At 39.9% G+C, this 27,927-nt stretch overlaps 2 protein-coding genes across 6 annotated transcripts in view; one reads left to right on the plus strand and one right to left on the minus strand.

The window, feature by feature from the left end:
* Nucleotides 1-27,927, plus strand: part of LOC126937902 (putative COBW domain-containing protein 7) — a 952,477-nt gene that overhangs the window by 479,289 nt on the left and 445,261 nt on the right. The window lies entirely within an intron of this gene.
* Nucleotides 1-27,927, minus strand: part of KANK1 (KN motif and ankyrin repeat domains 1) — a 239,180-nt gene that overhangs the window by 148,278 nt on the left and 62,975 nt on the right. For 3 of the 5 annotated variants that reach the window (XM_050761735.1, XM_050761738.1, XM_050761737.1), the window contains exon 2: nt 12,352-12,477. The exons of the other annotated variants lie outside the window; for them this stretch is intronic. The gene's annotated coding sequence lies outside the window, so the exon portion shown is untranslated. The remainder of the gene's footprint in view (nt 1-12,351; nt 12,478-27,927) is intronic. 5 annotated transcript variants of the gene reach the window in all.

Consider the following 27,927-nt stretch of genomic DNA (forward strand, 5'->3'; position numbering starts at 1 on the left):
ATCAAACTTAACAGGGACCACTCTAAGGAACATTTGGAGGAATAGTGGGGTTCTTACCTTGAATTTTAAAATAACCACTAGAGAACATTTTTTAAAAAATAAAAATATTATTTCTTGCCGGGCATGGTGGCTCACAACTATAATCCCAGCACTCTGGGAGGCCGAAATGGGCGGATCACCTGAGGTCAGGAGTTTGAGACCAGCCTGACCAACATGGAAAAACTCCGTCTCTACTAATAACACAAAATTAGTCAGGCATGGTGGCACACGCATGTAATCCCAGCTACTCGGGAGGCTGAGGCAGGAGAATCGCTTGAACCCAGGAGGCGGAGCCAAGATCACGCCATTGCACTCCAGCCTAGGTGACAAGAGTGAAACTCCGTCCCCCACCAAAAAAACGAATAAAAACAAATCATTCATAAAGGAAATTAAGAAAACAATTATATTTATAATTGCATATAAAGAATAAAATACCTAGGGATGGCCAGGCATGGTGGCTCACACCCATAATCCTTGCACTTTGGGAGACCAAGGCGGGCAGATCACCTGAGGTCAGGAGTCTGAGACCAGTCTGGCCAACATGGCGAGACTGTCTCTACTAAAAATACAAAAAATTAGCCGGGTGTGGTGGTGTGAGCCTGTAATCTCAGCTACTCAGGAGGCTGAGGCACGATAATCGCTTGAACCCGGGAGGTGGAGGTTGCAGTGAGCCAAGGTTGCGCCACTGCACTCCAGCCTGGGCAACAGAATGAGGCTCTGTCTCCAAAAACAAACAAACAAACAAGCAACCTAGGAACAAATTTAACACAGGAGCAAAAGACTTACACACTGGAAATTACAAGACACTGCTGAAGAATAAGATCTAAATAAATGGAAATACATCCTACATTCACGGATTCGAAGTCTTAATATTGTTAAGATGACCGTATTACTCCAAATCATCTGCAGATTCAATGTACTGCTTATCAAAAATCCAACAGCCTTTTGCAGAAATGAAAAAAGAGATCCTTAAATTCATATGAAGCTGAAAGGGATCCAAATAGCCAAACAACACTAAAAAAAACAAGAAGAAAAAAGTGAAGAACCCTCACTTCTCAATTTCAAAACTTACCACAAAGCTACAGTAATCAAAAACGGTGTGGTACTAGTATAGGGATAGACGTATGGACTAATAAAGAGTCCAGAAATAAAATCTCACATATATGGCCAACAGATTTTTAACAAGGGTACAAAGACCATTCAAATGGGGAAATATAGTCTCTTCAGCAAATGGTGCTGGGAAAACTGGACATCTACATACAAAAGAACAAAGTTGGGCCCCTACCATATAGAAAATACCATATAGAAAATTAACTCAAAATGAATTAACAACCTAAGTATAAAAAATAAAACCATAACTTCTTAGAAGAAAACACAGGGAGGCCAGGTACGGTGGCTCACGTAATCCCAGTACTTCGGGAGGCTGAGGTGGGTGGATCACCCAAAGTCAGGGGTTTGAGATCGCCTGGCCAACATGGTGAAACTCTGTCTCTACTAAAAATACAAAAAAATTAGCCGGGTGTGGTGATGCATGCCTGTAATCCCAGCAATCCGGGAGGCTGAGGTAGGAAAATCACTTGAACTCAGGAGGCAGAGGTTGCAGTGAGCCAAGATCTTGCCACTGTACTCCAGCCTGGGCAACAGAGCAAGACTCTGTTTCAAAAATAAAAATCAAAAAATTAAAAAAAAAAAACCTTAAAAATGAGAAAAACTGTGTGCAAATCATGTATCTATTAAGGGTCTAGTATCCAGAATATATAAAGCACTCTTACAAGTCAACAACAAATAACAATTTTTAAATGGGCAAAGGACTTGAACAGACATGTCTCCAAAGAAGATATGCAAATGGCCAACGTGCACATGGAAAGATAAATACCATTAATCATTAGGAAAAGATAAATCAAAACCATGATAAAATACTACTTTATGTCCACAAGGATGACTATAATTTTTTTAAAAAGGAAAATAAGTGTTTGCAAAGATGTGGAAAAATTGGAACCTTGTACATTATTGGTGGGACTAGAAATGGTTTGGCCCTATGGAAAACAGTTTTGCAAAAAGGTTACATAGAATTCCCATATGACCCAGCAATTACATCTCTAAGTATGAACCTGAAGTAACTGAAAACAGGGACTCAAGTACTTGTACACCCACGTTCACAGTAGCCTTATTCATAAGAATCAAAAGGTGGGGAAAAAAATCAAAAGTCTATCAACAGATGAACTGATAAACAAACTATGATATATCCATACCATGGACTATTCAGCCATAAAATGGCTGAGACATTACAACATGGATGAATTTACTAAGTGAAAGAGGCCAGACACAAAAGGTCACATTTATAATAAACGAGAACATTTATTTTACATTTATTTTACATGTGGTATCTAGAATTGTAAATTCATAGAGACTGAAAGCAGATGAATGATTATCAGGGATGAGAGAGAGGAGAGAATAGTGTGTCACTGATTACTGATTAGAGGGTTTTCTTTTGTAGTGAAAAAAATGTTTTGGAACTAGAGAGAGATGGCAGCTATACAATATTACGAATGTACTAAGTACGTCTGAATTGTCAATTATTAAACTGCCTATTGTTATATTACGTAAATTTCATCTCATTAATAATAAATAAAAGTTAAAAAAATAATGCATAGGTAAGACCAAAATACCAAGGGGAATTGGTAAAGTAATGATGGCGTAACGAGACAGTAGTACCACTGTAAACGGGCATCTTCTGAAACCCGTTGCCTCTCCGTGGAACATTCTAAATAAAGAGCTATTGCCAGGGGAAAAGGAAACCTACTCAAAACCAGGGATGGTAAATAATCACTGGCTCCGTGACAGCAAAATGATACACTGCCAGAAACAAAAGCCTAGTTTAGCTTAGCATAGGGGCTCAGAGGACAGCCAGACTTGGTAGCCTTTAGTCTTTTCTCTATCTGAACTTAACCTACAGTGATGTACATTAAAAGAAGTTCCACACCCTCCCTTACAGGTGAGGAAACTAAACCATGGCTGCTTCTAGAGCCCATACACAGGGATGTGGGTAGGAACTAAAAAAATATTTACTAACTTGGTATACAAGTTGAACGTCCTTAATGCAAAAATCTGAAATAGAAATGCTCCAAAATCCAACACTTTTTGAATGCTAACATGACACCAAAAGTGGAAATGTCACACCTCGCCTCATGTGACAGGTTACAGTCAAAATGCGGTCAAAACTTTATTTCATGCACAAAATTATTAAAAATATTGTATAAAGTTACCTTCAGGCTTTGTATCTAAGGTGTATATGAAACATAAACGAACTCTGTATTTAGACTTGTGTCCCATCCCCAAGAAATTTCATTATGTATATGCAAATATTCCCAAATTCAAAAAAGTCCAAAGTCCATAATACTTCTAGTCCCAAGCATTTGGAATAGGGGATGCTCAAACTGTGAAAGTTATTTGTTGTCCTTTGTCAAGCTGTGGAAATTAACAATTCTTCTATCTATCATCATAAATCTTCTCATGAGCCTGGGTGCAGTGGCTCATGCCTATAATCCCAGCACTTTGGGAGGCCCATGCAGGAGCATCACCTGAGACCAGGAGTTTGAGACCAACCCGGGCAACAAAGCAAGACTTCACCTCTACAAAAAATAAATTAGCCAGATGTGGTGGTGCATTCCTGTAGTCCCAGCTACTCAGGAGACTGAGGTGGGAGGATCACTTGAGCCCAGGAATTTGAGGCTTCAGTAAGCTATGATCATGCCACTGCTCTCTAGCCTGGGCAACAGAGTGAGACCCTGTCTTAAAAAAAAAAAAGAAAAAGAAAAAAGAAAAAAATTCTTATGAATAACTGTCCAAAAGCACACCCTAAATCACAGCAGGCTCATTTTGCAAGCTTTTCCTCGGGTTCTTGTTCTATTTGCAATGCTCAAGTTTGGAGCTGAGGTGCTCCTGCAATGGCATTAGGTCTCCCCTTCAGAGTGCTTTCACAGCAAGAGAAATTCACACCAGAAAAGGCACTGTCCTTTTAGCCACTTAACCCTTCTTTCAACAGGTATCAATCACCACATTTTAAAAATAGAGACAGGGTCTATGTTGCCCCAGCTGGTCTTGAACTCCTGGGCTCAAGCAATCTGCTGGCCTTAGCCTTCTGAGTAGCTGGGACTACAGTCATGTGTCACCATGCCAGGCCATCATGGCATTTTAATTTAAACTATTTGTTTTGGCTATTTCAATGTGATTATTAGGACAAAACAAGAAATTTAAATTAAAAGGCAACTTTTCTAAAAATTCTTTTTTTCTTTTTGAATCTGCGTTCTGAATAAAAATTCTTAAAATCAAACTGTTTCTATAGTAACAAAAGATGTCAAAGTATCTATATATCTTTATTGTTTAATTCCTCTGACTGTAATAAATAAGCCATTATCAATACAGAATGGCTGAATCCGAAAGGATTTGTTTTATATATTAGAGGTTGGAAGAGGAGAGACAGGGAATCTGAACTCTCCAGATTTTTACATTTGGTTTTAAAAGTCTTTTCCTCATTTAAAGTGTCATTATTAAAAATTATTAATTTTTTAAAAATTCTAGACACAATTGAAATCACATTCAATATTTTTGAACATTCCAAAACATCTATAATTGTGGATCAGAGTTTAGGAAATCAAAAAAACACTCAGGGATTCTCTACTTCATTTCATTGTATCTTAAGACATTTTACAAAATATAAACAATCTCACACTTATTAACTATTTAAGACTTTAGAGTGTTTCTGGCTCACTTTAGTCTCTGGCAGGGCTGGTTCCCATTTTGAAATGAGAACTCTATGTTAAGGTGGAGGATTTAGAGACTTACAAAGTCAAAAAGAAATCATAACTCCTACATTTTTAATCATCCATCCTTCTGGTATATTATTTGTCCCATAATTCTCACCAGAAAATGAAGAAAGTTTTGAAGAACGAGTTATTCTCAATGTAAATCTCCAGCCAGCCTCTGTCAATCATGTTGGCCTTTTCCCCCTAGTTAGCCTTTTTCCACCTCCTGCCTGAAAACTACACTACTATTTAATTGCTTTGTGACTTCACATTTTATTAAAGGCAGAAAAACATAAAGAGCTAAAACAAGGAGATAAGCCTATTGCCATAAATTGTCCCCTTAAGCAATGAAACTTGCCTCTCTAGTATAATAAGGTGGGTACTGTGAAAATCCCCAACAAGTGCAATTCTGCATAAGTCCACAGCCCCCATCACTTACAGCAGACCTTACAGTTCTCTCTCGAGTGCAGCGCCATAGATCAGACCCCAGGGCAGTCAGCAGCATGCTTTCTAAAGCCAGTGTGAAGGGCACAGCCCAGGGAGTCACTTTGCTCTCTACCCTCACTCACTCCAAATTTATCTTGGGTTCTCATGGCCGGTGCGGGGAAAGCAGAAATAAGAGACAAGGTTATAAAAAATTTTATAAACTGATAGCACCCCACCTGCCATCCCATTCCCTAGAAATCCAGTCATAACCCAGTGAACACATTTTAGCTAAGTGTTCATTTTCATAAATTTAGAAGAATTCACTTCTGTCCCTTTTGAGTCTCCATTTCTTCCTCTGTAGTGGGAAGGAAATCATCATTATCAGATTATATCATGTTTCTGAATGTGCCCAAGCCCCTGCCCTCTGGAAGATCACATCCAATGATTTACACAAACAAATCAGGTCTTTGTGTTTAAAGCCCTATGAAAACATCAATGGGCAACTTCTCTAAGTTACTCTGGTTTTTTTGCGACCAGCCAGAAAACAAAGGCTTGTGTCTAGAATTTTAAAAAAATTAATAATTTTTAATAATGACACTTTAAACGAGGAAAAGGCCTTTAAAACCAAATATAAAAATCTGGAGAGTTCAGATTCCCTGTCTCTCCTCTTCCAACCTCTAATGTATAAAACACTGAGGTGTATAACAAAGTTTATGACATTAGTCAAAAAAAAACATGCAAGTATATGGTGGGGGGGGGATGTGTAAAGATCTAATAAATCCACTAAGCATAAAAAATGTCTGGAAGGATATACAATAAATTTAGCAGTGGTTATACTAGGAATAGGATCAAAAAGTGGGATACAAGAATCCTTTTTTTGTCTCTATAAATGTTTGAATATGTGACAATGGGCACATGTGACTTTTGTCATTAATCTTAATTTTCAAAGAGTTAAAATAAGGAAAAGAATAATGACCAGTATTTTCCAAACCAAAAACTGGAACACGTGGTCTGCCAAAGAATTTTTATTCCACATCTAGAGATAAGAGGCAGTTAGGAAAAGTAGTCACTGGAATGTTCAAATTTCCAGGTTTCAATGGTTTAAAAAAAATGGCAGCCAGAATAATCTAAAACAAGATTGTCTACTAGCATTAGATATTGAGCAAATAGTACAAATCCCTAAGTCAGTCACACTGTGTCTTCTTTCCTCTTAGAAGGTAGGCTATGGTGAGTGACCCCAAGATCATCTTTCTTGGTATTGAGCCAGCATGCTCATGAGGAATTTGGCTCAAGTCAATGAACAGTTTCTGCATTTACGTTTTGCACAAAGGACTACCCAAGGAGAGAAAAGCAAACAAAAGAAACAAAAAACAATATATTTGAGTAAGACTCTCTAACAAACAGGAACCACAAAAATTGCAGGTGCTATTCATTTGGGAAAGAAATGAATTTTAATTCCTATCTCAAATCACATTTCAAACTAAATTTCATACAGATAAAATATTTTAAAATATGAAATGAAACCATAAAACTACAATAAGGTAAATATAGGTAAATGTCTGTGAATCTTGTGGTTAGAGATGTAATATTGATTCACTTCTTCTATAAATACTTGCCAGGTCTGACCAGCAGATCCTGGCCAAGTGATGGATGAAAAAACGTACCAGACACAAGTATCCAGTGAAAGAGCGGGCTAGGGGACCGGGCTGCTCACAGAAAGAGTCCTAGTAGCTGTGACCCTGACAAGCCAGCACTGCGGGCATTTATTCAGTACAGATTTAATGACAAAGGCTTTGAGTCAACATACTTGTGGGTAATTAACATGGTTCCCCTCCCCCAGGTTTCCACAGCTCTCCCCAGGCACGCCCCCGCCCAGAGAGCAGTCCTGCACACAGATGATTAAAGGCCAGCCTCCAAGGCCTAAGTAACTTCTCTAGATCAATTCCTTTACATCCCCTTGTTATCTAACCTTTGCTCTCAGGCTCCGGGTAAGAGAATTTGGCTGCCTTAGGTTTGCATCTTTTCCTACAATTTCTCCCACCCTGACCAATCTCCTACAAATACTATATGTTAAGTACTAGAGATCTTGCTGTGGACAATACAGACAAGGTCCCTGCCCCCATGGAGTTACAGGCTAGAGGGGGAAACAGGAAAAGAGTAAGTTAGTAAGAAATAATAACTATGGCTGGGCACAGTGGCTCACTTCTATAATCCCAGCACTTTGGGAGGCTGAGGTGTGCGGATCACCTGAGGTCAGGAGTTTGAGATCGGCCTGGCTAATACGATGAAACCCCGACTCTAATAAAAATATAAAAATTAGCTGGGCATGATAATGGGCACTTGTAATCCCAGCTACTTGGTAGGCTGAGGCAGGAGAATCGCTTGAACCCAGGAGGCAAAGGTTGCACAGTGAGCCGAGATCGCACCACAGAACTTGAGCCTGGGCAAGAGAATGAGACTGCATCTCAAAAATAAGTAAATATATAAATAAAAAATTGCATACTGAGAAATGCTCAAAAGGGTGTGTGTGCATGTGCACACACATGCATGCCTACATTTTCCAAGCAAAGAAACTGCACCTGCAGAATCTCAGGGACAGGAAGGAGGTTGGCATATTCCCTGGACTGAGAAGAGACCAGTGGGGCTGGAACACAGTGTTCAAGGGTGAGTGACAAGAGGTGGGGCTTTACAGCAGGCAAAGCAAGATCATGCCAGGCCCTGCAGGCCATGGTAACAAGAATGCCATGACGAGCTCAGGCAGGGGTATGCCAAGATGTGATCACACTTGAAAGAGATTACTCTGCTATGTGAAGAACTGACAGTGGGCAACAAATACCAAGGCATTCTTACGTCCTAGTTAGCCTATATGGAAACTGTAAAGGAAAAGATTTGACAACCTAAATTTAAATATATACATTTAAAAGCAGTATAAAAATTGGAAGAAATTATCAAAACAATGAACATACTTTTATAATAAAAGACATTTTAAAAAATTTAAATCTTTAAAATCTTATTGTTGCAAGTCAGTAACAAAAATAGCAAATACCCCTCTGGAGAAATGGGCAAAGGATATGAACAGAAAAATCACAAAGGAATATAAATGGCATATGAACAGATGTTCCTCTATCTAGAAAACTGTTAAGGTTTTTTTGTTTGTTTGTTTTAAACTGCACTATCCAATGTTAAGAAGGGTGTGGGAGAAGAGATCTCTCGCATACTGGTGATGGAATTGTACATCGGTTCAGTCTTCCAGGCAGTATGTATTATACATTAAACCTCTTTCCTAATCTTATAAGGAAATAATTAAGAGCAGCCTCACAAATATAGTTAGAAGGATGTACATTAATGTACATGTCCAAAGTGAGATTTGATAAAATATGTTCCTGAAGCAGAATATTCATCAACCTTTAATAATTACACAGCAGTGACTACTGATAAGGAGAGAGGTTTATAATTTTCAACTGAGAAAAGCAGGGTACGTTTCTGTATTTAAGAATCTTATTTAGGCATATACACCTAAAAAAAAAAATCTCTGGAAGAATACAAACAGTAGTTATTTAATGGTGGTAAAGTTACACATTTTTAACAGGTTTTTTATTTATCGATACATCTTTCATTTTTCTACAGTCACTATATACTGCTTTTAATAATGCATGAAGTCTCTAAGCAAAAAAAAAAAAAAAATATATATATATATATATCTATCTCTCTCTCTCTCTCTAAAGCACCATAAAATAAAACTTGAGACATACTAAACTGAATGGTAAAGGAGGAGATGGAGAGGAGGCAGCGTAGACTGGAGTTGGATGAGAAAATGGTAATGTTAGAAAGGGACTTTGGGGGGCATGTGCCTAGTCCAACTCCTCATTTTGCAGATTAGGAAAGCATCTACATCTACCATCTCCTCACTTCACCTCCCTGACTGTAATAACAAAGGTTATTAGAACACAAAACAAAACTATTGCTACTAGGTCTTCACTAATTAAAAAACCACGTACCCCGTGAGAAGCAACCATAAATATCATCACTGTGGCACTTAACTCCTGAGTAAAAGGTACCAAGACAAGAGCACAGCCTGACAGCTGCTTTGGTATTTGGAAACAAGAGGGTTATTGCGGAGTGCCGTTTTTTTCCTCACTCCTCAAGCAATTAAGAAATATTTCCCTCCTAATATTGCTCCTGTGCCTGTCTAGCACTGAACTCACAAAGAAACATCCTCAGATGGTTACATACATCTGGCAAGAATATCCTCAGCATGCCTGAGGCGTTCACAGAATCTGTCGACTTGGAGCCCAGACGTTTTTATCTGGGTCCTGCCTCCTGCGCACAGCAGAGGTCTTTGGCAGGCATTTCTAATTCCTTGGCCCATTTCCCACAACAGATACTCTAAATGGTTTCCCTTTCTCAAATCTAAAACCCCAAACCTACCACTTTTACTCTCCAGAAATAAATACTTTCTTCTTTCTTTATTCAGGCCATAACCCGTCAGCCCTCTTAATGTTCCTTTCTATTTCAAATCACCTGTGTCTACCTGCTCCATCTCCTCCCTCCTTCCTGGCTCAGGGGTGGCATCCCTTCTGTCTCAAAGATGAAGCCCTCCACCCTGATCTATTCAGCCAGTCCTGTAGTCACAGAAGTCCTGGGCCCCTAAGTTTTCCCCTTTCTTTATGACTCCTTCCCCGCCCCCACCTCTCTCCCCACTGGGTACCTCCCTCTCTTTTAGTATATCTAAGTTTCCTTACCCCAACTCTGCTGCCTCCTCCCAGTGGCATCCTCTTTTGCTCCTTCTTTTCCAGCAAATCTCTAGACCTGGGCATCTACACCTGCACCTCCTTAGCTTATCATGATGTTAAGAAGCATCAAGAGTAAGTATTTACAGTCAGAAGGCCCAGAGTACACATTCAGCTCTGCCACTGACCATTTCCCACAACCTTCAGTGAGCAAGCCACTTAATCCTCCAAGTCAATTTCCTCCTCTGTAAGATGAGATTAATAACACCTGCTCCATCTCCTTCACAGCTGTGTTGTGAGGATCAAATGAGATAATGTGTGTGGAAGTGCACTGGCAGCTTAATATAAAGCACTTTAACATTCTAGTTATTCCTGTTATTACTCTATCCCTGACCTCTCAGCATCAACTGAGTCAGGCAAGGTAATTTGTGATCTTCAGGTTGGTCACAGTGTTAACGCTAACAATGCTTCAATGTCAGCTTTTTAGCTTAATTCATTCAAAAACAAGTACAACCTTGCGTTTTTTTAATCATATGGGCAGGGACTTCTGGAAAACAATAGCAGTAAGCCAACAATTATTGAATACATACCAAAAGTCAGGCGCTGTTCTAAAGTACTTTACCAGAGAGTTTTATTACTATTTTCATTTTACTTATGGGGAAATTGAGGCAGAGCACAGTCATGATTTGAACCCAGGCATCTAACTCTAGAGTCTATACCCTATCCAATTCTGTTAGTGGCAAAGTGGGTGCCAGATAGAAATAAACCAGTCAGGAGATCATGACTACTACAGCATTAGAGGCAAGAGATAATATGGGTTAACAGGAATACCTAGAATGTTTTTTAAAAACACATACCTTTCTTTTTTCAAATAGCTAACTACCAATGCTGCTGAGAGCTGAAAGTTACCAGGTACTTCAATATACTGCTACTGAGAGTATAAACTGCTGTGACCTTTCGAGAAAACAGAGTACATCAACAGAGTAAATTAACAGAATACATCAAGACCTGAGTGCTACATTCTATCAGTGTTCAGCAATGCCACTTGTAGCAATTTATCCTAGGGAAATAATCACAGATGTGCATGACAGATGTTCACTGCAATGTTATTTCTAAAAGTAAATAACAAGAAACAATATAAATGTCTAATAAAAGGAGATGGGATAGAGAAACCATTACATTTCCATATATCTGAACACTATGCTGTCATTTAAAATGATGCTGCAGAAAAAAGGAATAAGCATTTTATTAAGGAAAAGAAGTATGTAAAAAAGCCCATTGATATGGGCTTTGGTATCTGATTGGTTAAGTTCTGAACTGGTGGGTTTACCAGCTATGTGAACACGGGCAAGTCATTTCCTTCCTTCCTTTCCTTCCTTCCTCTCTCTTTTTTTTTTTTTTTTTTTTTTAACCAAGTCTAGCTCTGTCACCCTGGCTAGAGTGCAGTGGTGTGATCTCAGCACAATGCAACCTCTGCCTCCCAGGTTCAAGTGATTCTCCTGCCTCAGCCTCTCTAGTAGCTGGGATTACAGGCGTGTGCCAACATGCCCAGCTAATTTTTGTATTTTTATTAGAGACAGGGTTTCGCCGTGTTGGCCAGGCTGGTCTCGAACTCCTGACCTCAAGTGATCTGCCTACCTTGACCTCCCAAAGTGCTGGCATTACAGGAGTGAGCCACTGTGCCTGGCTAATTTCTCTGAGCCTCAATTGTCCTGTGTATAAATGGGGATAATAAAAGTACTAACCCCAAGGGTTATGAGAATAAATTAATATATATAAAATGCTTGGTATTTAGCTTGTCACAGCACAAACATGCAATAAATGTTACTCAAGTTGCAAACATAGAGAAAGCTAACACAACACAAACACATATTCTAAAAACTTGGAAGATAATATAGTACAATTTTAACACTGATTATCTCTAGAAACAGTGTAACAGATTTTGATTTAAACTCTATTTTCTAGATTTTATTTATTGAATAAAGTCAGCAACATATTACTATTTGAGTATCGCCATTTTTTTCAAGTAGTCTTAATACTCCTTTTGATCTATTAAGTTTCCCTAGTATTATCCAGTCTATGCATATTGTGTTTATGAAAAATGGGGTATTTATTGATTTAACCTGAAGAGTAATACAATTCACTTTTATTCTTCAGAGTAAAACAGCTTGCTCATATTTCATCCTATAAAAGTCTTTTCCACAATCATACATTCGTAGATCAAGAGCAGTCTGAACAGATTATTGGAGCATAAAAGACTAGAGAAGGGATTTGTATCTCTAAAAAGCAAAGTTAAAGGAGACAAACATGACAACTTCATGATAGTTATAAAGAAAAAAATGATATGTTACCTTAATTATGTAAGGTCAGAAATTACTGCAATAAACATTTCAACTCCATGGACAATTTCCTAGTGTGATCAAAAGATGAAAGTAATTCACTAGTTCAGAAGTCCATCCAGTATAGTGACCAACATTCTGAAAGGAAAAAGAAATTTCTTTGATGTAATGGAACAATACTCATTTTTAGGCTTGAGATCCACAGGAGAGAGGAATCAATTATTAGAGACAGCTATGCATTTTGGAAATCAAAGTATAGTTAAGCCACTTTCCTGCTTGGGGTGCAGGGGCAGGCCAGAATAAAAGGGAGCCTAAGATACCATGCAAAGAGTCCCTTTTGCTTTAGGGAAAGGCTAGCTATTTGCTCTTGTGACTCACCACCACTGCAAAGAAAAGCGCTGGATCCCTCACAGCTTTCCACCTTCTGTCCTGTTCTCCTCCTCCATGTGTTTGGTAGTACATACATAAGAAGGCACACGTGTACCTCTCTATTTTTATGTATTTTTTAAACTCTGTCATACTTACTCAGACCACTCCATAACAAACACATGGCCTTTCTCCTAAAAGTCTTAATGGTAGTTCCCTGGGACTAAAACTTTGGAACTGTTTTCAAGTCATCCCTCTCATCATTACCTTCCACTATCAGTCCACCACCACTTTTCCCCGAATGTCCAGCTGCTCTCTACTCCTTCTTTTTTACTCCTATCACACTGCTAAACCAAACTTTCTTGGCATACCCCATCTGTTTATAACAAGAGCCTCTAACTTGGACCCTCTGCAGATCACAGCCTATCCACTCTCGTACAGAAAAATTGCTTTCATCCTATTTATGTAACCTTGAACAGGATTGGGCCCATCCCTTTGACTGTAAAATGAAGAACTGGTCTCAACGTTCTCCATCCTCACTGTGCTTTGAAGTCAGATGTCACTGGACATGAATCCTGATCCAGCCACTCTGCAAAACTTAGACAAGTATGTCTGCTCACAATTCAGTCTTACAATGCATAAAATAAAATGGGAACTAGTATATCTACTCAAAGGCTGCTGTAAAATAATAATGGGATCTTACGCCTTGCAGATCACACAGCAGGTACTGAACAATACTGGTTATTCCCATCCCACCTTACAGAATCCCACAAGCTTTGAAGTTCTCTGGTCTTATAACTTCCAAACTTAACATTTTCTTACATCTACATCCGTAGTGATAATGATTTTCTCTTCCATCACATATAAACTCCTCTGTTGACCTTCAGTTCTTCCATTATCTATCACTACTTTATCTTCCTCTAATTTCCAATAAATGCCTTCTATTCAATCAGGTTAGTCTGATCATTTTCCCAAGAACACACACTTACACCCTGCCTTTGTGCCCATCAGTTCCCCATAGACTTTTCTTATCCCCTCTGTCAAGGTCCAGTTTGAATCCAAAGCCGCCCAATGCCGACCTTGCAAATAATTTAACCCTCACACACTGCCTTAACATTATTGTCTACTCTTTCATGTTTACCGAGATGAGCTGTCCAGCTGACAAAGACTATTCCGATTATTTCAAGTTAAGCTTTTTACTTCAGTGTGGATTGTATTAGAGTTTTTACAAACTACATATTTTTTGGATCGATTCTGTCAATGCTTTTTGAAATTCATAGGCCTTTGTGCCTTAAGATAAGAGTCTTTTATTAATTCCCTCATTTTTATTTGAGGCTCACACAAGGAGCTGGTTCCATTATCAATGGGTAGACCATTGGCAGACAATCTGACAGCTGTCTCATGAAGCCAGATAAGAGTTCTAAGTATGTCTAATGTCTGTCAGATTTTGTGACAAAGTGAACATGTTCTAATTTCAAGTACCATTTTAAGACTAAACTCTCAATGGCAGCAAGGATGATGCATGGTGGGGAAAGATGACTGGTCACTAGAGTTTCACCTGAAGATGATGGTTGAAGCTCCAGGGATAAATGAAGGTTCTAAGGGGAATCAGTAGAAGACACAGTGAAGGGTCAAGGGACATAGAAGAAGACACTGAGTGGTTACAGAGGCAGGAGAACAACTACAAGGGTGGAGAGGCACACAAGCCCAAAGAGAGTTGAGTAACACATCAAATGCTGCAGATGAGGACAAAATGTCACTGGGTTTAACAATTAGGAAGGCATGACCCCTTAAGGCAATTTTCAAAATGGCAGATACAGGATGCTGACTCAGGGCATTGAGGAGAAACTAGGAGGAAGGCAAACGGAAACAAGCAGAGACTGCCTGCCAAGAACTTTGGCTCTCAAGCCAAAAGGTTTGTGCTGGTCATTTTCTAACCTTGAACTTAACAGCTCAACGAAATACCCAAGTTCACTCTTCTTCCCTGCCAAGAACTTTGGCTCTCAAGCCAAAAGGTTTGTAGTGGTCATTTTCTAACCCTGAACTTAACAGCTCAACGAAATACCCAAGCTCACTCTTCTTCCCTTGCTTCTCACCTGTCCATGTGCAGAGATAACTGACAGTTGACTGCAAACCCTTCCCGCCTTTTTTCTTCCAACACCACCTTCACATGCCTGGTTTTGGTTCCCTAACAAATCTTACAGAACTATTCAACAGCTATATGTTATCAGGTCTCAAAAGCTAAGTTATATTCTTCTTCTGCTGTAGGTAAATGATAGTTACTTAACATAAAAGGAAAGACACTAAAATGCGTCAAATCAACAGAACAGAAGTCCAGGTTCGGATCAAATACCATATTACTATCTTTGGGTAACCTATGTAATTTATGCTGAATTATTAAAAAATAGTTTTTCTTCCTTCAAAATAAGTGTTTTGTTCTTTACTGTTAAGTTTAGAAAAATCAAAGAAAAAACTAAAAATCATGAGGATAATTAGCACTTTGTTGAACCTCCTTCCACTTTGATATGTATGCATGACACATATAAACGTAATACACAATGTGTAAGTGCATATAAGTTTCACTAAAAGTGAATCATATGGTATTACTGGTAACTTGTTTTTCCCACTTATTCTGATGGAAATTCTGTATCACTGAATAGTCTTGTATGCTTTCATTTTTAATGACTGCTCAATAATCCATTTTAATAAATTCCCTTGAAGTACTTAAGTCACCTCCAATTTTTGATTATATATTTAATGCTGAGAAAGATATCCTTCACTATACCATCAAGTATTTGCCTGGGATAAGGTCAAGGTCAAATGTATAGAAAATGTGAGGATCTGATATTGACAATTTGCCCTACACAATGTTTGACCCAGCGGCACATAACAATACCCACTCTTCCACACCCCCTCTAACACTGGGTCATGTTATTTTTTAAATTGTATTCTATAGATTTAATTTTAAAATTTTGATTAGCATATCTTTGGGGTTGAACACTTTGTACCCTTTTACACTCTTGTTCATGTTTTCTATTTTTCTACTGGTGTGTTCATCTTATTGATCTGGAATACCTTTTCGTATATCCAGGATATTAATTTCATATATCCAGAATATTAATTAAGGATGTATAGATTGATATATTAATATATAATGGATTTTCACATTTATATATTAATATTAATCTATATATCCTGGATAATGGAGAGAAAATAGTGTATTTATTAAAACTTTTGCCTACAAGGAACAAAATCAACTCAAGCATATTAGAGCCAGAAAGGATCTTTATATAAGGATACTGAGGGATCCTTCACATAGAAGGATACTAATATATAAGCTTTGTCATGTGTGTATTACAATTCGTTTCCCCAGTGTATTTTATTTCTAAAATGGAAACATGACTACTTCACTAATCTATTTTGAAGATTCAAGAACATGCAAGTATTAAGTCATGAGTGGAATTAATCATCCTAAAAACAAAAACAAAATTGCTGCTACTTAGGACTTAATAAGGTCCCGTATTCTCTGTCCTTATGATGAACCTACTAGGCAGGCATTTCCATTCCTCTTTTACAGAGAAAATGTAACAGATATCCATAGACAGTAAAGTGATAGTTAGATTTTAATTTTTACAAATAAGCTCTGTATTGATCCTAAAAAAGACTTGGTAACAGAATTAATCCCAGCTGTGTTTGTAGTAAAATTTCCTCCTTAGAAGTAATTCCAGGGACTACTCCCATTTGTCTGCCAGCCACAAACCAAGTTACTAGGTTCTGCAGCAACCATTCTTTTAAGTTTCTCTAAATTCTCTTCTTCCCCTTCCTCTATGACATCTTTACTATTAAGTGTCATTCTGATAGCAAGAAAAATATTTTTGGCTAGGAGCCAAGGCTACATATTATCAGTCACTACAAGTTTAACCTGATGGCAGTTACTTTGCTAACATTATAAATACATTAAAGGGACTTCAGTGGCTTATACGTTAGTGATGTCTATAGTAACAGCATACATCTGAACCCCCGCTTTTGTCAGGGGCGAAGCACACCATGCTGTATAAATATTTTATGTACAGCCTGTACTGAAATTCTAGATTAAGAGGCATTCACAGAGCCTCTGTAATATGCTGGTTGCTCGAGACAGCATATTTTTATCACAATTGTGTGCAAGCTTTGCCATATTCTACAGAGATCTCCTTTATTTAATCATAGTTCCCACACCCCCAAGTGTTTTTATTTTTTAAATGCATTGGTTGTGCTATGGGCAAGGCAGCATCTGAAATAATAGCAAAAGTAACGTAGCTGATCATCGAACTGGTTGTACTCAATTAGCCTGGCCACTGAGGATTCCGAGGGCAAAAGTGCACAGTGTGAGTGAGCCTGGTAGATGAGATTTTTGCAGGAATATTAACAGAGCTAGACTACCCATTGCCAGAAAAGGGAAAAGGAAATACTTTTATTAGTTCACTGAAGACTTACAGAAAATGCTTAGGAATTTGAAGGCTGCTCTTATGGAATAACAGGTTTCCAAATGGGTTTTGGAAACAGACAATAACAACAACAAGAAATACCTCAAATCCTCCTGCTAATTTGGGGCAGGTACAGCCACACACCCCCCATACTCCCCTCCTCCCATAAACCCCCAGCAAGTAGCCACGAGGAAGGGCAGCTGCCACCTCTACGTGGGGAACTGGCCAATCGGCGACTGTTGCTAGGTGACCACAGAGGAAGCAGTGTCTCTTGCACCACCTGGCGGCAGCCAGCATTTGAGCAGTTACCAACTCGGGCAGGGGGAGTTCTCAATGTTTTTCTCTCTGAAATTTCCTCACTCACAAGAGTCGAGGGCTCTGGCTTACCTGCTTCAGGGAGGTTGTGGTAGGGTTCCTTAAGGAGAAAAGCGGGTGAGAAGATAGAAATGTCTGCCACACTTAGGGGAGATCTTGGAAGTGAATGAGTGTGAAACTCTGAGTGGCAGATGGCCATACCTGCACTCTGGCTGCACCCTCAGGTGTGCAGCAACCCCAGGGGGATGGCTGGATGTGGACAAAGCATCCTCCCTAGCCTCAAATGCAGCCCAGAAGCAGTAGGGCCTGGTGTAAATGGATAACTTAGGAGGTCTTCCTGACATCATGACATTAGTAAAGCCTGGAACCTTGGCACAACTCTGGGAGAGTGATATGGGAAACAAATCCAAGAATAATCGAGATGAATCTTTCTGCTACCCAAAAGCAGTAGAAGGTTACAGTCAAGATTAAGTCTATTTAGCAAACTGCAATATTCTCTGCACCTCTAGTTTGTGGACTAAGATTCATTCCCAATTCAAATTAACCCCTTAGTAAACAAGTACACTACTGAAGGAAGGGTTCATAGCTAGTAACCTATATATTTTTCTCAGTTCAACATCATTGACTCCCATCAGTGGATCAGAGATCAAAATGGTATTCAGAATAAAGGACCCTTTTAAAGCAGATTCACGAGAAGCCTCTTGTATCATGCAAGCATTTCACAAAGAACTTCCAGTCTTACTTGCAACCAATGCCATGTAAAGGGTCTGTTTAAGATAGGCATCACTGGAGACAGCAGATGCTGACAGCCATGAAGCCTCATGGGGTGGAGTCACTTTGGAAAATTCAGCACAATCCAGGACTGATTCACTGTCTGGCCTGAGGTTTTTCACGTCCAACCTCCAGATTTTCTTAGAGCCAAAGATGATTACTTTCCAAGTGTGGGGTTAATGAATAAACCCACAGCAACATGTCAATGGAATAACATAGGGAGAATGCTTTTGTTCCATCTATGCAAGCTACTCCCCTTTGGGGTCTTCTAACTGGGTCACAGGGTCAGAGGTAGACCTCCCATAGTGCCTCCCTGCACTCAATTACCTCCCCCACCATGGCTCACTGGACCACATAAAGACGTGAGACCTACGCTGAGCAAGATGCTCCTTCCCTAGGGCTTTAAAATTGGGGCTGAGGAGCTGCCAGGCAGGCTCCAGATGGAGCTGGATCTGTGTGTTGCATGCTGTGGACGACACAACAGAGCTGGAATGCAGAAAGGTGAGGATGGAGCTGAGAGAAGCAGGGACAACACACGGAGACAGAGTTCTTCAACTTCCTTGGGCTTTTCTATTTTTGATTCTAGGTTTTCTCTGAGGATCTGGATTTTGGGGAGGACTTCGGTATCCTGATAACATCTTCCCCAAGTTTGTTTTGTTCCTGGAAGCCAAAGATTCCCAGTTGAATACCATCCTTTTCCCATTACCAAGCTAATACCCAGCTGTGCTAGGGGAGCCCACACTGGGGGCAAAGGGAAGCAGACCCAGGGTGGGTGGGTCGGGGAAGTCTACATGGAGGGCACCAGTCCTCAACTGAATACCTCCCCAGTTACTAGACCTCCCATCCCTGCAGCTTCAGTGTGCCTTCCCTGCCACACTGTGCCTCACTGAACCTGATTTTTCTAGGCTTGCAGGCGGAATACTCTGCTTCAGCTGGCATTTTTTGTCTGTGTGTTCAAACATGCATATAGTCAAGTTTTCCTATTTTCAGCTGCAGACATTTTATTAAGTCAAGATATAACAGTGAAATTCCTAGAGTTATGAGGGTGCTCTGCCCTCCATCCCCTGCTCATGGATAAGCTCGTCACCTTCGAGATGGAATTTTTAGCGTGGCTTGAGCCTACATTTCAGATAAAAGTTAACTATTACACAGAGGTGGGTGAAAATGATTATCTAGAGTAATATCAGTTTTCTGACAGAACTGGTAGGATCTGGAATAATTTCTCCCATAAACATCCAAGTACAATTTCTCGAGGGTAAAGAAGAGTCCAACTTAGTAATGGGCATTTTATTTTCAATTGTCACGCTTGATTTTTTTCTAAAACTTGCACTGATGCTATAACAATGCATAAATCTAGCTGTTTACACATGTATTTTCAAAAATCAACATTGAGATATACTCCTAAACTATGATGATGTCCCAGGGGAAAACAATTAGAATAGATACAGTTTTTAAGATTTTTGTATAGAGGGCTGCACCACCCCACATACACAGAAAAAGGCTTTTTCTTTCAGGATTAATAAGAAATGAAACATTTAATTGTCTGTGGTCCATGTAAACAATGTTGCTAATCTATATCATTTTTACCCTCCATGGCTTGGCAAAGGCAAACACACACACACACACACACACACACACACACACACACACACTTGAAAGATAAAAATAGACTCAAGAATCCAAATCATACTTCCTTACTTGATATCTAGATATATAAAGCAAGAAAGAATGTTTCCTACTTTGTTTGAAGCAAAGAAAACAAAAAGTGAATGCTTTTACTGATTTATTTCTGGGATGATACAACGAGAAAGCAGTTTTCTGAGGGATCCTCATTTGGCTCAGTTCTGCCCTTTAAACCATAAGCCAGTATGGCCAGTTCCATAACCTCTGGTGTTTTTCTCTTCTCTCTCAGTTCTTGTGGAGGAAGTGACCACATCTAAGGGTGACCTGGTTACAAGGTAGAAGGAGGCCTCCTAGCTGGGCTCTGAGTGAGGGAATGATGTGTGCACAGGTAATGATAAGCAACTAGCACTCTTTCGGGCTTTGCAGGATGCCATCGTGAGCAGGGTGCTCCTATCCCCAGAGTTTACAGGTGAAACAGCTTTACTTTCCCAGAAAATTATAATAAAAAGTACAATTTCAAAATCCTACTTCTCATGTGTAAAGCCAGTGGTTCTCAAATGTTAGCATAAATCAAAATCACCTGCAGGGCTTGTTGAACCATAAATTCCTGGGCTCTACCCTCAGAATTTCTGATCCAAGAGGTTTGGGGTGGAACCTGAGAATGTGCACTTCTACCAAGTTTCCAAGTGATGCTGTTTCTGGTCAAGGGACATTTTGAGAATCAATGCCTTAAACAAAGAAGTTTGAAGGGTGGGCATAAACTATCTGGGAGATGATACTGAGAGGTGAAGCCGGCTGGGCTTCTGGGTCCAGTCGGGACTTGGAGAACTTTTCTGTCTAGCTAAAGGGCTGTAAACACACCAATTAGCGCTCTGTGTCTAGCGAAAGGTTTGTAAGTACACCAATCAGCACTCTAAAAACGCACCAATCAGTGCTCTGTGTCTAGCTAAAGGTTTCTAAATGCACCAATCAGCGCTCTGTGTCTAGCTAAAGGTTTGTAAGCACACCAATCAGTACTCTAAAAACACACCAATCAGCGCTCTGTGTCTAAAGGATTGTAAATGCACCAATCAGCACTCTGTGTCTAGCTACAGATTTGTAAATGCACCAATCAGCACTTTGTAAAAACGGACCAATCAGCATTCTGTAAAATGGACCAATCAGCAGGATGTGGGCGGGGTCAAATAAGGAAATAAAATTTGGCCAACCAAGCCAGCAGCGGCAACTCGCTCGGTCCCCTTCCACGCTGTGGAAGCTTTGTTGTTCTTTAGCTCTTTACAATAAATTGTGCTGTTGCTCACTCTTTGGGTCTGCACTACCTTCACGAGCTGTAACACTCACTGCAAAGGTCTGTGGTTTCACTCCTGAAGTCAGCGAGACCATGAACCCACTGGAAGGAAGAAACTGGACACATCTGAACATCTGAAGGCACAAACTCCGGACACACCATCTTTAAGAACTGTAACTCACCACGAGGGTCCGCGACTTCATTCTTGAAGTCAGCGAGACCAAGAACCCACCAGAAGGAACCAATTCCGGACATAATACAAGCTTTCTGTTAATAGTATGGGAGTCTAACAGTTATTTATCATGCACCAGGTACATGGTATGTACAGGGAATGTCACGGTTTGCAAAAAAGACAAGGTCCCTCCTCCTCCTCTCCCACAAACCTGAAATAAAATTACTGTTCCAGGAAGAAGCACCAACTTCAGAATGAAGCTTTCTGTATCTCCAACACAAACTGCATGCCCCATGAGGAAATGTACAGTCCCCTAAACGAAACAATGTCAAGTCTCCTTGATTGCCAGTGGAAGAATTGAAGCAAATGTCTGAGCCTGTTCTCAAGAATGAGATTACAACTAGAAAATGATGATGCACCCAAAAGATATAAGGAGCACACTATGACAAGCACATGATTGGCATGAGGGCTAAATGCAGGGGACCTGTGGGAAAGACAGACACAGTGCCTGGCAGAGCACAGGCAGCTCAAATATTGGTTCCTCTTCTGCTTTCTTACCTATCTGTACATTACAAGGGAGGCCCAATAAGGGTTGTCTATGCTGGGCCTTCAAGGAGGCTACCAGCTGCTTCTTACCTTGTATATACTCAGTACCCAAGGTTAAGTTATCTCAGCAGCCCCAAGCATTTAAACTCATAAAACTGTAAAAGGATGGTATGAAGCTAGTGGTACTGAAACTTTATCATGCATCAGAAGGATCTGGAGGGCTTTTTGAAAACACAGATTCCTAGACTCACACCTTCAGAGCGAGTAGTAGGTCTGGTAGGTCCCAAGAATTTAAAATTTCTAGTAAGTTTCCAGATGATGTGAATGACGCTGGTCCATAGACCATACTTTGGGAATCATTCATTAAACTTACTGTTTTTTGTTTTGAGATGCAGTCGCACTCTCGCCTAGGCTGCAGTCCAGTGGCACAATCTCAGCTCACTGCAACCTCCATCTACTGGGTTCAAGCGATCTTCCTGCCTCAGCCTCTCAAGTGGCTGGGATTACAGGCATGCACCACCACATCTGACTAATTTTTGTATTTTTAATAGAGACAGGGTTTCACCATGTTGGCCAGGCTGGTCTTGAACTCCTGACCTCAAGTGATCGGCCCATCTTGGCCTCCCAAAGTGCTGGGATTACAGGCACGAGCCACTGTGCCCGGCTAAGCTTATTGTTTAAGCCATTCCTTCCTTGCTATTAACTAGAATACTATCTCTGTAATTAATTTTTTTTTGAGACAGAGTCCTGCTCTGTTGCCCAGGCTGGAGTGCAGTCTACATGATCATGGCTAACTGCAGACTCAACCTCCCAGGCTCAAGCAATCCTCCCACCTCAGTCTCCTGAGCAGCTGGCACACAGGTGTTCATCACTGTTCCTGGCTTTTTTTTTTTTTTTTTTTCTGTAGAGACAGGGTCTTGCTATGTTGCCCAGCTGGTCTCAAACTTCTGGGCTCAAGTGATTCTCCCACCTCAGTCTCCCAAAGTGCTGGAATTACAGGCAAGAGCCACTGTGCCTGGCCTCTGTAATCTATCATATAAAACAGAAGTCTCATATAAAGTACTAAGAATGGTGGCTTTTATCACCAACTGTGTGACTTACCTCAGGCAAATACCGCACTAACTTTCTCTGTGCTTTAACTTTCCAGATATAAGTGGAGCTTACCTCCAAGTTATATAAATCTCACTGAAGGTTATTACTATGCAGTTTTAAGGACATTACCAAGTATCAGCTGCTGCCTTATCTTCTAGAATATTGTTCACTGCTTTAACTGAAATACATCAGAACATTTAAGACAAGTACCCTAGACCCCTCATATGCCAAGCACGATGGGAGAAGCCCAGGAGCTTTTCCTGTTTTTGTTTTTTGAAACATAAAGCCTAGCAAATGTTAGCCTTCTCAAAAATCAGAATAATCTGAGAAGATGCTTTTGATATAAAATGACTTCAAGTTTAACTGTGGGCATAAAGACAAGGCAAATACAAGTTTCAACTTAAAAAATATAGGCCAGGCACAGTGGCTCACGCCTGTAATCCCAGCACTTTGGGAGGCTAAGGTGGGTGGATCACAAGGTCAGGAGATCGAGACTATCCTGGCTAACACAGTGAAACCCCGTCTCTACTAAAAATAGAAAAAAACTAGCCGGGCGTGGTGGCGGGCCCCTGTAGTCCCAGCTACTCAGGAGGCTGAGGCGGGAAAATGGCGTAAGCCCGGGATCGCGCCACTGCACTCCAGCCTGGGCGACAGAGCAAGACTCCGTCTCAAAAAAAAAAAACCTCTCTCTCTCTCTCTCTATATATATATATATGTATGTATGTATGTATGTATATACACATACACTTAAAAAGAGAAAAAATATTTTCTTTTTTTTTTTTTGAGACGGAATCTTACTCTGTCACCTAAGCTGGAGTGCAGTGGTGCGATCTCGGCTCACTGCAACCTCCGCCCCTCAGGGTCAAGCGATTCTCCTGCCTCAACCTCCCGGGTAGCTGGGACCACAGGCACGTACTACCATGCCTGGCTAATTTTTGTATTTTTAGTAGAGATGGGGTTTCATCATGTTAGCCAGGCTGGTCTCAAACTCCTCACCTCAGGTGATCCACCCGCCTCAGCCTCCCAAAGTGCTAGGATTATAGGCATGAGCCACCACGCCCGGCTAAGAAAGAATATTTACAATCATTACAAATAAAAAGGTTTCCTCCCTGTTGAGAACAGAGTGGTACAGCTACTCATTTCAACATTAACAATCACATAAATGACATACTTCAATCTAAGGTAGAAAAGCAGGAAGTGAGGCTCGTTTTCCCAGAGCACCCCAGTCAACTAGGTCAAGCATTAAAATACACCAAGGAAATGTTCTCTCCAGCCTCATTCATTATCAGAGTGCAGACTCTGGTATTTCAGTAAAGACCACTGGGACCCTGCCCACTCAACATCCTCATGATCTTTAGCCTTTATAGAATGTTACAGGTGCAGAGCTTCGGCCCCCTTTCCTAAGGGAGGAGTAGGTATGAGCTGGGCCTTTCAAACATGTCCAGCCAGAGAACAAAGGCCACATGATGCTAGTGATGCATCAGTGATTTCTATTTCTACAGGACAAGACTCCTTCCACTATAATAAAGACAAATCCAGGTTGCCCTGGCAAACTTTTTGGAAGCACAGAGCTGCGGTGGATGGGCACAGCCCATTAATCTCCTCCTTGGCTCCTCCAAGCAACTCTCAGCTTTCTACTCTAAACCTCTAATTAAAGCTAAATGCAATTACAAAACAAAAAGTGCACTGTTAATCTATAGTCTACCCAGTTTAACAAAAAACCTTTCTAAATTGTATATGAATCTTGTAAATGTAGGGAAATTGACCTTCTGACATCAGTCACTCTCATCACAATGAAATAATTCCTGTCTTTTCACTCAGGATTTTTAAAGCAAATAATCAATCAATGGGTGAGGGTAGGGGTGGGACTGCTGAGCTAGAAAATATCAACCATTTTAACATTTTCTTTAAAATAAAAATAAAATGCCTGCGACTTACTTAATCCCTGCTATCCTCACCACCTTTTCTCGCTGATAATGGCTTATATTACTTCTGGCTTTAAAAAAAAAATCCTCGGCCGGGCGCAGTGGCTCACGCCTGTAATCCCAGCACTTTGGGCGGCCGAGGCAGGTGGATCATGAGGTCAGGAGATCGAGACCATCCTGGCTAACACGGTGAAACCCCATCTCTACTAAAAAATAGAAACAATTAGCTGGGCGTGGTGGCGGGCGCCTGTAGTCCCAGCTACTCGGGAGGCTGAGGTAGGAGAATGGCGTGAACCCGGGAGGCGGAGCTTGCAGTCAGCTGAGATGGCGCCACTGCACTCCAGCCTGGGTGACAGAGCGAGACTCCATCTTTAAAAAAAAAAAAAATAATAATAATAATAATAATAATAAATCCTCATTTTTATTTATTAGATAAGTTTAGTGACTGGTAAGGCAACAACTTTATTCCTCTAGGTCCTCCACATTTACAAATTATACTTTATTCTCTGATAATAGACTGTCCTTTGGTAATGACATTAACTCATGTAGCACTTGACTAATTGCAGCAGCATATCAGCATCATGAATACTCAGAGTCGGACTCTCTTCCATATCTGCCAGTAACTACGACTTACACCAGCTCAAATATTTTCTCACAAAGCATGCCAGAAGAAAAGAGAACTTTTCGTTAAACCTCAACCTTATTGTATTAGGACATAAATTGTGATAATAGTAATGAGATTGCAAAGTATGAAAAGGAAAGTCCTAAAGAGATCACTGGATCCAATCTTGCCTTTTTCTAGCCCCAAAAGAAATTTTATTTCAGAAGTTTTTAATATAAAGATGGAAATGTGTAAAGACTGTTATGCCAGAAACAGCGATGTTTTAACTCATGAGTTAAAAATGGAAAGTCAGTGTTTTCCCTCCACTAATACATCTCTGACTTATAGTTGTAATAACCAGTGATTAGAAATATACTTTTTTTAACTCATGAGTTAAAACATGTTCTGATGCAAAGAATGCACTGACATTAGAAATTTCTGCTTAATGCACGTGTCCTTCAAAAAAGCAAAAGTAGGGCTGGACATGGTGGCTTAAGTCCATACTGTAATCCCAGTGCTTTGGGAGGCCACGGCAGCAGGATTGCTTGAGGCCAGGAATTCAAGACCAGCCTGGGCAACATATCGAGACCGTCTCTACAAAAAAAAAATTTTTAATAGCTGGGTATGTCAGCACAAGCAAGTAGTCCTAGCTACTCAGGAGGCTTAGGCATGAGGATGCCTTGAGCCCAGGAGTTTAAGGCTGTAGTGAGCTACAATTTCTCCACTGCACTCAAGCCTGCAAAATGAGCAAGGCCCTGTCTCTTAAAAAAAAAAAAAAAAAAAGTATTATTTCTAATCCCTGTTTATTACAACCGTAAGTTAGAGATGTATTAGTGGAGGGAAAACACTGACTTTCCATTCTTATTTTGTTTTAAACTGAAATGCACTAAAAAAGGAAAATAAGCATTTCCTACCAGCAACCTCCAAAGCTGGATGGCAGAAAAAGACGCCCAACCACAACGTTCCAAGTCGTTCTGCACCTCGACCCACAAGTAACCTGGGAATACTATCACTTGGTGACCTTGGGACTTGATTTATGAGACATAAAGCTAAAGTACAAACTCAGAGTCCTTACCAAATAGGTAAGAATTTTCCTATAAACCCATGTTTTTCTCTCTCTGAATAATCTATGTGCCGCCTTGTAAACAAAATGAATTGCCTTTAACTTTTCTGATAAATGACGGAATATACCTTGCTCTACATGTCTGTTTCTCAGCTGAGACTCTATAGTCCAACTGTATTTCAGGCATTCATTCAAAAACGCCAAATTGTTAAGTCTCTAAATGTAAATTTATATAAGATTGAAAAGTGCCTAGGAATGAGACAGTTATCTTAGTCATGTTTTTCTTTTTAAAAAATGTATTCTCTTTTTTAAATATTTTTTTATTTAGAAGTGAAGCATAGCTATTTCCTTGCCTACTACAAAGAAAAAAGTAATCTACCTTGTTAAATAACATGTGACCTCCTTGGCTAAATCTTAACAAGCAATACATTCCTGACTAAGGCTTTTTATTTTATTTTTCCAGTGTAGGTGTTCAGAATTTTCATTAAAAAGGGCTCTAACACTGGAACAAATCCATTAACACATGTTGCCAAAGGAACACTCTGTAACTTCTGCATTATCATACCCTCTAGCAATTGTCAACAGTTTCTCTGGCAAAGGCTTCCTCTGGTTTATACATAACGGTATCAAGTATCTCTGTTTGCCTTGGTAACAATGCCTTTTCTTGTAGAGAAGACATATGACACCACCATGTCACACAAAACACCCCACAGTGAAGCGGTTTTGGATGGAGCGCTGGAACCATCAAGCGGCTAGGTCCCCAAGGAGATGGGCACTCTCTCATACCTCAACGGAGGTGCAAACTGGTCCCATTTTTACAAGAAATCAATTTGACAAAATGCATCAAGGGTCTTTAGAGTGGTTAGTTTTTTAAAAAATATATGTTTGTAACTCCTGACCCAAACATTTCACCTCTAATAATATACAGTAAGAAAATAATGTTAAAAAAAATTCTACACTTCAGCACAAATATATTCACTGGCCATTATAATAGCAAAAAGTCAAAAACTTACATTATTATTAAAATAGTATGCAGAGATTAAGCATGTTTAGAAAGTCTCATGAAAAACTAAGCCAAGGGGTCTTAAAACAACTTTACTAAATTCACATGAAAAGCAACATAATTTAGTCACTAATTAGCATGCATATTTCCTAAAAACTTACAAAAACTACAAATTTTCAAAGGCTTGGTATATATGACAATTAGTGTAAGTTACTGGAGGCAAGTGGTGTTAAAAAGGAAAATAAGTCTCCAATGCTCAGTTTCCATAATAGAATGAAGCAGCATGCACTCACATTTTATCAACAGCATTTAGAAAATTATTTCTGCCTTTTATGTTGATGAAAGATCCTCTAACAG

This window comes from Macaca thibetana, chromosome 15 (genome assembly GCF_024542745.1).
Source record: "Macaca thibetana thibetana isolate TM-01 chromosome 15, ASM2454274v1, whole genome shotgun sequence".
Taxonomy (NCBI): domain Eukaryota; kingdom Metazoa; phylum Chordata; class Mammalia; order Primates; family Cercopithecidae; genus Macaca; species Macaca thibetana.